Raw genomic sequence first — 12379 nt, 5'->3', positions numbered from 1 at the left:
TATTTATATGGCTATTGAGAAGGGTGTTGTTTCCCTAATTTCTTTCTCAGCCTGTTTGTCCTTTGTGTAGAAAAAGGCCATTAACTTGTTTGAGTTAATTTTATATCCAGCTACTTCACTGAAGCTGTTTATCCGGCTTAGGAGTTCTCTGGTGGAATTTTTAGGGTCACGTATATATACTATCATATCATCTGCAAAAAGTGATATTTTGACTTCTTCCTTTCCAATGTGTATCCCCTTGATCTCCTTTTTTGTCTAATTGCTCTGGCTAGGACTTCAAGTACAATGTTGAAGAGGTAGGGAGAGAGTGGACAGCCTGTCTAGTCCCTGATTTTAGTGGGATTGCTTCCAGCTTCTCACCATTTACTTTGATGCTGGCTACTGGTTTGCTGTAGATTGCTTTTATCATGTTTAGGTATGGGCCTTGAATTCCTGATCTTTCCAAGACTTTTATCATGAATGGGTGTTGGATCTTGTCAAATGCTTTCTCAGAATCTAACGAGAAGATCATGTGGTTTTTGTCTTTGAGTTTGTTTATATATTGGATTACCTTGATGGATTTCCGTATATTGAACCATCCCTGCATCCCTGGGATGAAACCTACTTGGTCAGGATGGATGATTGTTTTGATGTGTTTTTGGATTCGGTTAGCAAAAACTTTATTGAGGATTTTTGCATCAATATTCATAAGGGATATTGGTCTGAAGTTCTCTATCTTTGTGGGGTCATTTTGTGGTTTAGGTATCAGAGTAATTGTGGCTTCATAGAATGAGTTGGATAGAGTACCTTCTGTTTCTATTTTGTGGAATAGTTTGTGAAGAACTGGGATTAGATCTTCTTTGAAGGTCTGATAGAACACTGCACTAAACCCACCTGGTCCTGGGCTTTTTTTGGTTGGGAGACTATTAATGACTGCTTCTATTTCTTTGGGGGATATTGGGCTGTTTAGATCATTAACCTGATCCTGATTCAACCTTGGTACCTGGTATCTGTCTAGAAACTTATCCATTTCATCCAGGTTCTCCAGTTTTGTTGAGTATAGCCTTTTGTAGAAGGATCTGATGGTGTTTTGGATTTGTTCAGGATCTGTTGTTATGTCTCCCTTTTCGTTTCTGATTTTGTTAATTAGATTGCTTTCCCTGTGCCCTCTAGTGAGTCTGGCTAAGGGTTTGTCTATCTTGTTGATTTTCTCAAAGAACCAGCTCCTCCATTGGTTGATTCTTTGAATAGTTCTTGTTTCCAACGGGTTGATTTTGCCCCTGAGTTTGATTATTTTCTGGCGTCTACTCCTCTTGGGTGAATTTGCTTCCTTTTGTTCTAGAGCTTTTAGGTGTGTTGTCAAGCTGCTAATGTGTGCTCGCTCTAGTTTCTTTTTGGAGGCACTCAGAGCTATGAGTTTTCCTCTTAGAAATGCTTTCATTGTGTCCCATAAGTTTGGGTATGTTGTGGCTTCATTTTCATTGAACTCTAAGAAGTCCTTAATTTCTTTTTTTATTCCTTCCTTGACCAAGGTATCATTGAGAAGAGTGTTTTTCAGTTTCCACGTGAATGTTGGCTTTCTATTATTTATTTTGTTATTGAAGATCAGCCTTAGTCCATGGTGATCTGATAGGATGCATGAGACAATTTCAATATTTTTGTACCTGTTGAGGCCTGTGTTTTGACCTAGTATGTGGTCAGCTTTGGAGAAGGTACCATGAGGTGCTGAGAAGAAGGTATATCCTTTTGTTTTAGGATAAAATGTTTTGTAGATATCTGTCAGATCCATTTGTTTCATCACTTCTGTTAGTTTCACTGTGTCCCTGTTTAGTTTCTGTTTCCATGATCTGTCCATTGGTGAAAGTCATGTGTGGAAGTCTCCCACTATTATTGTGTGAGGTGCAATGTGTGCTTTGAGATTTATTAAAGTTTCTTTAATGAACGTGGCTGCCCTTGTATTTGGAGCATAGATATTCAGAATTGATAGTTCCTCTTGGAGGATTTTACCTTTGATGAGAATGAAGTGCCCCCCCCCTTGTCATTTTTGATGACTTTGGGTTGGAAGTCAATCTTATCAGCTATTAGGATGGCTACTCCGGCTTGTTTCTTTTTTACCATTTGCTTGGAAAATTGATTTCCAGCCTTTCATTCTGAGGTAGTGTCTATCTTTTTCTCAGAGATGAGTTTCCTGTAAGCAGCAAAATGTTGGGTCTTGTTTGTGTAGCCAGTTTTTTAGTCTATGTCTTTTCATTGGGGAGTTGAGACCATTGATATTAAGTGATAGTAAGGAAAAGTAGTTGTTGCTTCCTGTTATTTTTGTTGTTAAAGTTGGCATTCTGTTCTTGTGGCTGTCTTCTTTTAGGTTTGTTGAGGGATTACCTTCTTGTTCTTTTCTAGGGCGTTGTTCCTGTTCTTGTATTGGTTTTTATCTGTTATTATCCTTTGAAAGGCTGGATTCGTGGAGAGATAATGTGTGAATTTGGTTTTGTCGTGGAATACTTTGGTTTCTCCATCTATGGTAATTGAGAGTTTGGCTGGGTATAGTAGCCTGGGCTGGAATTTGTGTTCTCTTAGTGTCTGTATAACATCTGTCCAGGATCTTCTGGCTTTCATAGTCTCTGGTGAAAAATCTGGTGTAATTCTGATAGGCTTGCCTTTATAAGTTACTTGACCTTTTTCCCTTACTGCTTTTGGTATTCTATCTTTATTTAGTGCATTTTTTTGTTCTGATTATTATGTGTCAGGAGGAATTTCTTTTCTGGTCCAGTCTATTTGGAGTTCTGTAGGCTCCTTGTATTTTCATGGGCAACTCTTTCTTTACATTTGGGAAGTTTTCTTCTATATATTTTTTGAAGATATTTGCTGGTCTTTTGAGTTGAAAATCTTCATTCTCATCCACTCCTATTGTCTGTAGCTTTGGTCTTCTAATTGTGTCCTGGATTTCCTGGATGTTTTGAGTTAGGATCTTTTTGCATTTTCCATTTTTCTTTGATTGTTGCACCGATGTTCTCTATGGAATCTTCTGCACCTGAGATTCTCTCTTCCATCTCTTGTATTTTGTTGCTGTTGCTTGCATCTATGGTTCCAGATTTCTTTCCTAGGGTTTCTATCTCCAGCTTTGCCTCACTTTGAGTTTTCTTTATTGTGTCTACTTCCCTTTTTAGGTCTAGTATTGTTTTGTTCATTTCCATCACCTATTTGGATGTGTTTTCCTGTTTTACTGTAAGGACTTCTACCTCTTTGATTGTGCTTTCCAGTTTTTCTTTAAGAACTTGTAACTCTTTAGCAGTGTTTTGTATTTCTTTAAGTGAGTTATTAAAGTCCTTCTTGATGTCCTCTACCATCATCATGAGATATGCTTTTAAATCCGGGTCTAGCTTTTCGGGTGTGTTGGGGTGCCCTGGACTGGGCGAAGTGGGAGTGCTGGGTAATGATGATGGTGAGTAGTCTTGGTTCCTGTTAGTAAGATTCCTATGTTTACCTTTCGCCATCTGGTAATCTCTGGAGTTAGTTGTTATAGTTGACTCTGTTTAGAGATTGTTCTTCTGGTGATTCTGTTACCCTCTATCAGCAGACCTGGGAGACAGGCTCTCTCCTCTGAGTTTCAGTGCTCTGCTGGCAAGCTCTCCTCTTACAGGGAAGGTGCACAGATATCTTGCGTTTGAACCTCCTCCTGGCTGAAGAAGAAGGCCTAAAACGGGATATTTCCCAGAAGCTGTGTTGCTTTGGCAGGTCCCAGAAGCTGTCTGCTTCTGTGGCACACACTCTCACCTGTAGAGACTAAGTTCCTAAGTTCGGCGGACTCACGGAACCAAGATGGTGCCTGCTGCTCCTGAGGCAGAGGGCACCCGGGCTGGGCAGATACCTGTCCTCTGTTCGGGAAGATGGCCGGCTGTCTGCGGCCTGAAAAGGGTGCTGCCTCAGCGGCTCTGTGGCTCCGCCTGTCCCAGAAGCTGTCAGCTTCTGTGGTGCACACTCTCACCCGTGCAATCTAAGTTCCTAAGTTCGGTGGAGTCCCAGAACCAAGATCTAGCTACACTTTTCTATTCGGTGTTTAAGACCATGCAGATGGCCAAAATTAACCCATTGTTTTAAATTAAGATCAGTTGAGGCTCCAGTTCTCAGGTATCACTCAGACTGGGAGGAATCCCTGGCACTTTCGCTTTATTTTATTAAGTTTTCCATTTGTTTGATGATTAATTCAACACTTTGCTCAACTGTGGATTTATTTAAAAGCATTAAAGGCAGGTCTTTCTGTGTTGACTCTGAAGAATGCATGCTGGTTAGAGTCCACTTTGTATGGTCTCCATGGTTCCTGAAACAAGAGAGCTTGCCACAACTGTTGAGAGATGTCTCTTGCAATCTACCTGACCATGGAGGGCAAAGGCCAAGAATTATCTCTTTTAATCCCTCTATCTACATTTGTATAGGCTAAGTATGGTTATTGACACCCAGAAGGTCAGTTACACTATTCTGGAACTTTTAACTTTTGTATAATGTTTAGCTAATGCTTGGGTAAAACCCAAATATTTACAAAAAAATTGGAGATACATTTTTGTTTTTCTCATTTCTTTTGCTTAAAGGGCTCTAATTTCACCTCTTTCTAACTATTATCTTGCCCTTCCTGTCTCTCATATCTGTGTCCAGGCATCGATAAAGGTCTTATTTTCTTTTTATAACCAACTCCTATATAAATGCAAGTACTGTTACACTTTAGGCATTCCCTAAGTAGTCTCAACAGAGAGTACAACTGCCACACCTGACAATACCACACAGTTTGAGGAAGTCATCTAGATCAGTGCTCCAGTTCTCTAAAAGGCAGTTAAGAGGTATCTATTCTGAGCATGGGAGGTGAATGAAACAATTGATAGAAACTAAGCAGCTTGGGGCAGCTCACACATGCTTGGAAAGTGCTCCAAACATTGAGCTATATACTCAGCCCAAATTTCTGAGAGTTCAAGCCATAATGCATGTGATATATTTTACAGTGACCCTCAGAATCTTATGCTGATTATTCACTTTCTTTGATAATATAATCAAGACTCATAAAAGAAGGTATTAATTTTCTCATTATTCCATGTTTTTGACAAGGAGTGAAACAAGTATGAAACATACATATGATCATATAAATGGGGAATAATCCCTGGACTAAAGGATCCATGAAAAGAAGGTTCCTATTATCTTTGGACTCATGTAGCTACAGGCAAGTTGAAAGGGAAAGACTTGGAGTAGACAAGCATTGATCCAAAGAGTGTTTGAGTTTTATTCAAGCTTTAGCTAAACATTACACAAAAGGTAAAGTTGCAGAGTAGAGTAATGCCACTGACTCGGGTCTAGTCAGCTTGAAAGGCTGAGGCTTGGAAGCTACTCACGAGGCAGAAGAGTTTCACAGAAACTCACTCCTGGAGTCTGGCGTTCTCTCTAACGCATACATTAATTTTCCATTCCCGTGTTAGTCTAGTGTATGGGTCCACGTGCTCTCTTTTAGTATTATCCTATTATAAGTGCCTTTTAAGATTTAATTCTGACATAGCTAAAGCCTTTGCCAGTGTTCCAACAGTCCTAGAACATCCTTGAGCAAGACCATGGGCTTGAAATTCAGTAAGAATGTTGCTATTCAGTGACATTCAGAATAGACTCTGGTACTACACTATCACTTTGAATAAAAGCTAAGTCACTCCCCTACACAGGAATTTACCATCACCAAGGAAGAAGGAAGTTTCAGACTGGAGGAGAAACCAGAATAGATACTTAGATCTATAGCTGAGTTACACCCATACACATGTATTTACAATGGCCTAAGTGGAAGGTGGACTATACAATAGACTAAAATAGGAACTATGGCAAGGACACGAAGCCCTTGACCGTGGCTTCTAAGATTAGGTGAATCATAGGTGGAGCCCTTGTTGATCCCAGTTGTTAACAATGAATTCTATCCCAGGTGGTTCCTGTTAGACCTTCTGTGTTTGCATTCCTCTGTTTTATGTAAGAATCCAGTAACCTCTTTCTACCTTGCGGGTATGTCACCCAACTTCCTTATTGTCTTCTGTATAAAAAGTTTGATGCTCGATTTGACAAATTACATTCAGATTCTACACAACCATTCCTGTGTGCATCTTTCTGTCATTCATCTGACGCTTTGCCCACCCGCGACTAGAGACCCGTTCCACGCAGACAAAGGCACCCAGAGGGTCTGCAGCAGGGTAACCTTTGAGAAGGTGATCAAAAGCAGAGGAATGTAAAAGTCTTGGCTGAGCTCCACCCAGCAGACACCACCATTAAGTAGGCCTCCAAGTACAGTGCACATATTCATAGGAGTATTTTCAACATAAAAGGAGTCTGAGTTTCTCAGCTTAGCTTCTCCTGAGGCCGTAATGTACTGGCTAGGTAAAAACGTGTCTTGGAAGGGGCAACTTTACTAATGAAAGCTTCCAAACTAACAATCTACAATTGCCTATGATAGATCCTGAAAAATTACATATAGGATTTTGGCTTAAAACTGGACTACTCAATTTCATTCCTTGATTTCTAAAGGCCTGAATAAATGATAATAAGCTCCCCTCATCATGTATTCAAAAGAACCAGGTTTTTGAAAGTCTGATTGAAAACAACCCTCTCTCTCCCCAATAGTTCCAGGCCATAGAAAAAGAATTAGTCTTTCCTGGAAGACTAAATGTTAATCATGAACACTAACCAGTATCAAGCCAAGGAAAGAGACTCTGGAGCTCACCAACATCTATGTTAGGAAACTAACAGGCCTATAAGCTCCTAAGAGCTTCATTCTGCACCAGGTTATTGACACAGATGATAACAAGATGTTAGAAATTACAAAGACTACTCTTTAGTAGATGTGGTGGTTTGAATATTCTTGGCCCAAAGAGTGACACTATTAGGAGGTGTGCCCTTGTGAAGTAGGTGTGGTCTTATTGGAGAAAGTGTCTCACTATGGGGAGGGGTGTTGGGGCTCCTATGCTCAGGTTCTGCTCAAAGAGAAATGAGAGCCTCCTCCTGGCTGCCTACAGAAGAGTGTCCTTCTGGGCTGGGTTGGGATCAAGTTGAAGAACTCTTAGCTCCTTTTAGATAGCATGTCTGCCTGTATACTACCATGCTTCCCACAATGATAATAATGAACTGAACTGCTGAAACTGCAAGCCAGCCCCAATTAAATGTTTGCGTTTATAAGAGTTGTCTTGGTCATGGTGCATCTTCACAACAATAGAAATCCTAAGACAGACTGAGTGGGAAATAACTCTGGCTACAGTACTGGTGTAAATAGGCCCAAGAGAAAACTAGTGTTGCCTTTGTCTGCTTACCTTGCCTTCCTGTTTATGAGTTCATCTACTCTGTTGCTCATGCTGCCACTGCTACTATTTTTTGCTGCCATCAGAACTCAGTTTCTTTAGACTAAAGACCAGAAATCACCAGAAATCGTCTAGGTTGTCAACATCAGATTGGGAATGCTGAGGTGTCTAGCCCTGTGGATCAGCTATCAGGCACTTAGATTCTCCCATATGTGGAGAGACATTGTAGGACTACCTAGCCTATATTGTGTAAGCCAATCTAATATACCACCTTCATAACATTATATATAGATAATATATAACATATAGTATATATAAAATATAACATTATATTTATTATGTATAAATGTAACAAATATATTTCTGTATATTTATTTTAAAGTTATATGTATATATATATGTATATATATATACATATATATAGACACACACATACATTTATATATATATAAATCAGATCTGTTCCTCTGGAGCAGTGGTTCCCAACCTGTGGGTTATGACCTCTCTTGCAAACCCATATCTCCAAAAATATTTACCTTACAAATCATAACAGTAGCAAAGTTGTAGCTGTGAAGTAGCAATGAAAATAATTTTATGGTTAGGAGTCACCACAACTTGAAGAACTGCATTAAAGAGTTGAAGCATTAAGAAGGTTGAGCATCGCCCTTCCAGTCCCCGCCAGCACTGGAGTAGCTTGGGTGTGGAGTCTGTGGACACTCGCAAGATACCCACAGGACCCTCCACGGGATCTTAAGACCTCTGGTGAGTGGAACACAGCTGCTGCTCCAATCTAATTGTGTAGAACATGAGACTACATTAATTAGGGAAGCAGAAAACCCGGGCTGATCAGGGGCACAAGTCCCTTCTGGTCCCCGCCAGCACCAGGGGAGCTTGGGTGCAGTGTCAGGGACTCCCGAAAGGTACCCACAGGACCATCCACGGGATCTTAAAACCTCTAGTGAGTGGAACACAGCTTCTGCTCGAATCCAATCGCGCAGGACCTGAGACTGATAATTAGGAAAGCAGAAAACCCAGCCTGATCAGGGGCACAAGACCCTTCCAGTCCACCCCAGCACTGGGGTACTTTGGGCGCAGAGTCTGTGGAAACTCGCAAGGTACCCACAGGATCCTTCACGGGATCTTAAGACCTCTGTGAGTGGATCACAACTTCTGCCAGGAGGCAGGTTCGAACACCAGATATCTGGGCACATTCCCTGCAAGAGGAGAGCTTGCCTGCAGAGAGTACTCTGAACACTGAAACTCAGGAGAGAGCTAGTCTCCCAGGTCTGCTGATAGAAGCTAACATAATCACCTGAGGAACAAGCTCTAACAGGGAGACAACTACAACAACTAACTCCAGAGATTACCAGGTGGTGAAAGGCAAATGTAAGAATCTTACTAACAGAAACCAAGACCACTCACCATCATCAGAACACAGCACTCCCACCCCACACAGTCCTGGGCACCCCAAAACACACGAAAAGATAGTCCCTGATTTAAAAGCATCTCTGATGATGATGGTAGAGGACATCAAGAAGGACTTTAATAACTCACTTAAATAAATATAGGAGAACACTGCTAAACAGGTAGAAGACCTTAAAGAGGAAGCACAAAAATCCCTTTAAAAATTGCAGGAAAACATGACCAAACAGGTGATGGAATTGAATAAAAACATCCAAGACCTAAAAAGGGAAGTATACACAATGAAGAAAACCCCAAGTGAGGCAACGCTGGAGATAGAAAAGCTAGGAAAGAAATCTGGAACCATAGATGCAAGCATCAGCAACAGAATACAAGAGCTGGGAGAGAGAATATCAGGTGCAGAAGATTCCATAAAGAACATTGGCACAACAATCAAAGAAAATACAAAATGCAAAAAGATGCTAACTCAAAACATCAGGGAAATCCAGGACACAATGAGAAGACCAAATCTACGGATAATAGGAGTTGATGAGAATGAAGATTTTCAACTTAAAGGGCCAGCAAATATCTTCAACAAAATGATAGAAGAAAGCTTACCAAACCTAAAGAAAGAGATGCCCATGAACATACAAGAAGCCTACAGAACTCCAAATAGACTGGACCAGAAAAGAAATTCCTCCCAACACATAATAATCAGAACAACAAATGCACTAAATAAAGAGAGAATATTAAAAGCAGTAAGGGAAAAGGGTCAAGTAACATATCAAGGCAGGCCTATCAGAATTACACCAGACTTTTCACCAGAGACTATGAAAGCCAGAAGATCCTGGACAGATGTTATACAGACCCTAAGAGAACAAAAATGCCAGCCCAGGCTATTATACCCAGCCAAACTCTCAATTGCCTTAGATGGAGAAACCAAAGTATTCCACTACAAAACCAAATTCACACATTATCTTTCCATGAATCCCGCCCTTCAAATAATAATAACAGAAAAATAACCAATACAAGGATGAAAACCTAGAAAAAGCAAGAAAGTAATCCCTCAACAAACCAAAAAGAAGACAGCCACAAGAACAGAATGCCAACTCTAACAACAAAAATAATAGGAAGCAACAATTACTTTTCCTTAATATCTCTTAATATCAATGGACTCAATTCCCCAATAAAAAGTCATAGACTAACAGAATTGCTTCACAAACAGGACCCAAAATTCTGCTGCTTACAGGAAACCCATCTCAGAGAAAAAGACAGACACTACCTCAGAGTAAAGGCTGGAAAACAATTTTCCAAGCAAATGGTCTGAAGAAACAAGCTGGAGTATCCATTCTAATATAGAATAAAATCGACTTCTGAACCAAAGTTATCAAAAAAAGACAAGGAGGGACACTACATACTCATCAAAGTTAAAATCCTCCAAGAGTAACTCTCAATTCTGAATATCTATGCTCCAAATATATGGGCAGTCACATTCCTTAAAAAAACGTTAGTAAAGATCAAAGAACATATTGCACCTCACACAATAATAGTGGGAGACTTCAACACAGCACTTTTATCAATGGACAGATCATGGAAACAGAAACTAAACAGGGAAACAGTGAAACTAAGAGAAGTGATAAAACAAATGGATCTGACAGATATCTACAGAACATTTTATCCTAAAACAAAAGGATATACCTTCTTCTCAGTACCTCATGGTACCTTCTCTAAAATTGAGCATATACTTGGTCAAAAAACAGGACTCACAGGTACAAAAATATTGAAATTGTCTCATGCATCCTATTAGGCCACCGTGGACTAAGGCTGATCTTCAATAATGAGATAAATAATGGAAAGCCAACAACCAGGTGGAAAATGAACAACACTCTTCCTCATGATACCTTGGTCAATGAAGGAATAAAGAAAGAAATTAAAGACTTTTTGTGTTTAATGAAAATGAAGCCACAACATACCCAAACTTATGGGACACTATCAAAGCATTTCTAAGAGGGAAACTCATAGCTCTGAGTGCCTCCAAAAAGAAACTAGAGCGAGCACACACTAGCAGCTTGACAACACACCTAAAAGCTCTAGAAAAAAGGAAGCAAATTCACCCAAGAGGAGTAGACACCAGGAAATAATCAAACTCAGGGGCCAAATCAACCAAGTGGATTCAAGAAGAACTATTCAAAGAATCAACCAAACAAGGAGATGGTTCTTTGAGAAAATCAACAAGATAGATAAAACCTTAGCCCGACTCACTAGAGGGGACAGGGAAAGCATCCTAATGAACAAAATCAGAAATGAAAGGGAGACATAACAACAGATCCTGAAGATCCAAAACACCATCATATCCTTCTACATAAGGATATACTCAACAAAACTGGAAAACCTGGACAAAATGGACAAATTTCTAGACAGATACCAGGTACCAAAGTTAAACCAGGATCAAGTTAACGATCTAAACAGTCCCATATCACCTAAAGAAATAGAAGCAGTCTTTAATAGTCTCCCAACCAAAAAAAAAGCCAAGGACCAGATGGGTTTAGTGCAGAGTTCTATCAGACTTTCAAAGAAGATCTAATTCCAGTTCTGCACAAACTATTCCACAAAATAGAAGTAGAAGGTAGTCTACCCAACTCATCCTATGAAGCCACAATTACTCAGATACCTAAACCACAGAAAGATTCAACAAAGATAGAGAACTTCAGACCAAATTCCCTTATGAATATCGATGCAAAAATCCTCAATAAAATTCTCGCTAACCGAATCCAAGAACACATTAAAACAATCATCCATCCTGACCAAGTAGGTTTTATTCCAGGGATGCAGGTATGGCTTAATATATGGAAATCCATCAACGTAATCCACTATATAAACAAACTCAAAGACAAAAACCACATGATCATCTCGTTAGATGCAGAAAAAGCATTCGACAAGATCCAACATCCATTCATGATAAAAGTCTTGGAAAGATCAGGAATTCAAGGCCCATACCTAAACATGATAAAAGAATTCTACAGCAAACCAGTAGCCAGCATCAAAGTAAATGGTGAGAAGCTTGAAGCAATCCCACTAAAATCAGGGACTAGACAAGGCTGTCCACTTTCTCCCTACCTATTCAACATTGTACTTGAAGTCCAAGCCAGAGCAATTCGACAACAAAAGGAGATCAAGGGGATACAAATTGGAAAGGAAGAAGTCAAAATATCATTTTTTGCAGATGATATGATAGTATATATAAGTGACCCTAAAAATTTCACCAGAAGACTCGTAAACCTGATAAACAGCTTCTTTGAAGTAGCTGGATATAAAATTAACTCAAACAAGTCAATAACCCTTCTCTACACAAAGAATAAAGAGGCTGAGAAAGAAATTAGGGAAACAACACCCTTCTCAATAGTCACAAATAATATAAAATACCTTGGAGTGACTCTAACTAAGGAAGTGATAGATCTGTATGATACTAACTTCAAGTCTCTGAAGAAAGAAATTAAAGAAGATCTCAAAAGATGGAAAGATCTCCCATGCTCATGAATTGGCATGATCAACATTGTAATAATGGCTATCTTGCCAAAAGCAATCTACCGATTAAATGCAATATCCATCAAAATTCCAACTCTAATTTCAACGAATTAGAAAAAACAATCTGCAAATTCATCTGGAATAACAAAAAACCTATGAGAGCAAAAACTCTT

The sequence above is a fragment of the Mus musculus genome, chromosome X (assembly GCF_000001635.26).
Source record: "Mus musculus strain C57BL/6J chromosome X, GRCm38.p6 C57BL/6J".
Classification (NCBI taxonomy): Eukaryota; Metazoa; Chordata; class Mammalia; order Rodentia; family Muridae; genus Mus; species Mus musculus.
This window is presented reverse-complemented; position numbering follows the sequence as displayed.